The following is a 2,740-nucleotide window of genomic DNA, read 5'->3' on the forward strand; positions in this document are numbered from 1 at the left end:
CCAGGATAACCCCCCAAGCCCCCCCAGGACCCCCCAAAATCCCCCCCAGACCTGGCGGGCGACACGAAGGGGACGCAGAGCAGCAGCACCAGGAAAACCTCCGCGTACAGGAACGTGGCCACCGCCGTCCACTGCAGGCTCATGGTGGCCTGATGGGGGGTTGAGGGGACGATTTGACCCCAAAACCCCCCAAAAAAAACCCAAAAGACGCCAAAAATCCGCCCCTCCCCCCCCTCCGCTCACCCCGCTCCCAGCCCGGAACTGCCACCGGAAGTCCCGCCCACTTTTGGGAGGAATGGCCAATCGGAACGCGAGAGGGGTGGCCACAGCCAATCAGAGCGGACGAAACGGAGGGGAAGTGAAGCCGCTTCCGGCCACCATCTTGCCCTGCCCCGCCCGCTTCTGTCATGACGGCGGGTGCGGGACGCGATGCGGGTGGGGAGGGGGAGGGGGGCGAAAGCGAAAACGGAAATTGAAAAGGGTGGCGTCCGTTACCTCTGAAGGGTGGCGGAAATCGAGGAGGGGCCGTCCGGTACCGGCAGAGCGGGCGGGAATTGAGGGGGGGGGGGGAACGCCCGGTACTGGCGGAAGGTGCGGAAAAACGGTGGCGAGACCGGGGGGGGGGGGGGCGTCACGCGACCCGCGAGGGCCAATGGGGAGCGCCGTGGGACGGTCAGCTGAGCGCGCGGGGCACGCTGGGAGTTGTAGTTCACCACGTGACTCCGGCGGGCCAATGAGAAGGGTCGGTGTTTTGGTCACGTGATCTCCTCCCCCCGGGGCACGCCGGGAGTTGTAGTTCGTCCCCTCCCGCTTCCCGCCCTTTTTTAAAAACGTCGGAAACTTTACGAAACTCGCGTTGTTTGTAATTATAAAACGTCTTCCCCCTCTGAATCCCGGCGGTGATGAAGTTGGGGGGAGGGGGGGGGAATTTACACGGCATTGTGTCCCCCGCGCAGGCCACGCCCCCGCCGTAGAAGCCACGCCCCCTCCCGAGCAAAAATTTATTACGCCCTTATTACGCCTAAAAACGCCCAAATTAAGCCCATATTAAGCTCAAATTAAGCCCAAAATATGATCAATAACCGCGTTTGGAAAGCGTTCTATTAACGTGAACTAAACCAACTCAGAACCTCTGTAACAATTCCCAAATATCCACGAAGATTTGGTTGCAGAAACTTTAATTATTGAGAACAGTGACGACTAAAATGTGCCTTAAATAATGTTGCCCTAAAACCAACCGGCACAGACGTTTGCGTGTACCAGTATCTACAACTGCGGGTTTTTTTAATATTTATAAATTTCGCTTTTTTAATTACAAACCTCTGTGAGTGGCGATAACTACGGTATTACGAATTCAAAGAATTTCAATTTTCAATTGCAATTGGCGAAGATCTCGCGGTGAGCGAAGCCTGCAACCAGCAAACAGCTGCGCAGAGAAACAGCAGCAAAAAAACTCCTCTCCCACAGGAAAAGACAAAGCAGCAACCAGGCAGTCTCTCCTGCTCGCTGCTGCCTCCTCCTCCCGCTCCAGAGCTGAGCTCCAACCCCCAAACCCCACCCCTTTCCATACACACACTCTGGCCTTTTCCCAGTTCCTCCCCACCCCTTTCCATACACACACCCTGGCCTTTCCCCAATTCCTCCCCACCTGTTTCCATACACACACCATGGCCTTTCCCCAATTCCTCCCCACCTGTTTCCATACACACACCATGGCCTTTCCCCAATTCCTCCCCACCTGTTTCCATACACACACCATGGCCTTTCCCCAATTCCTCCCCACCCCTTTCCATACACACACCCTGGCCTTTTCCCAATTCCTCCCCCCTCGTTGCTGGGAGATTAATGTCTCGGTCATTGAGGGCTCAGGCCAACTCCTTTGTTTATCTGATGGCCCATTAACACACACATGCAGGAGGGGGAAAGGGGAAAGGAAAGACAAAATTCCTTGCTATAATCAGAACTGTGACATTGCCCTAAAACCAACCGGCACAGACGTTTGTGTGTACCTGTATCTACAATTGTGGGTTGTTTTTTTTTTTAATATTTATAAATTTCGCTTTTTTAATTACAAACCTCTGTGAATGGTGATAACTACGGTATTGCGAATTTAAAGAATCGCAATTTTCAATCAACAATTATTATTTTTGAATGCGCCCATGAAAACGCTTTTAACGGCCTTAAAGGTGGGGAGTCCCCTGTGAGTCCTTCGTGCTCCTCGTGGGAGTCCCTCGGGTGTCCTGGAGTGTCCTGGAGTCCCTCCCATGTCCTGGAGTGTCCTGGTGTGTCCTGGAGTGTCCTGGAGTCCCTCCCGTGTCCTGGAGTGTCCTGGTGTGTCCTGGAGTGTCCCAGAGTCCCTCACATGTCCTGGTGTGTTCTTTGTATGTCCTGGCATGTCCTGGTGTGTCCTGGAGTCCCTCCCACGTCCTGGAGTGTCCTGGAGTGTCCTGGCATGTTCTCCTGTGTCCTGGCGTGTCCTGGCGTGTCCTGGCGTGTCCTGGCGTGTCCTCGTGCGAGCCCCTCGTGGATCCTCGCGTGTCCTGGCGTGTCCTCGTGTGAGTCTCTCTGGGTCCTCACGTGTCCTTGTGAGTCCTTCGTGTGTCCTCACGTGTCCCTGGCGTGTCCCTGGTGCTTTCCTTGTGTCCCCCCCGTGTCCCTGGCGTGTCCCCCTGCGAGTCCTTCCCGTGGGTCCTCGGGCGAGTCCCTTTGGCAGCAGCAGCTCCTGCTCCTCGTGTGTCCC

At 55.7% G+C, this 2,740-nt stretch overlaps 1 long non-coding RNA gene across 1 annotated transcript in view; it reads right to left on the minus strand.

Moving 5' to 3' along the window:
- Positions 1–19: 19 nt before the first annotated feature.
- LOC114073397 overlaps positions 20–2,740 on the minus strand; it is a 5,921-nt gene continuing 3,200 nt past the window's right edge. Inside the window, exon 3 of the long non-coding RNA XR_003574319.1 lies at positions 20–149. This is a non-coding gene — a long non-coding RNA (uncharacterized LOC114073397). The remainder of the gene's footprint in view (positions 150–2,740) is intronic.

The sequence above is a fragment of the Empidonax traillii genome, unplaced genomic scaffold (assembly GCF_003031625.1).
Source record: "Empidonax traillii isolate 1590-97213 ecotype Southwest subspecies unplaced genomic scaffold, ASM303162v1 scaffold6318:size6225, whole genome shotgun sequence".
Taxonomy (NCBI): domain Eukaryota; kingdom Metazoa; phylum Chordata; class Aves; order Passeriformes; family Tyrannidae; genus Empidonax; species Empidonax traillii.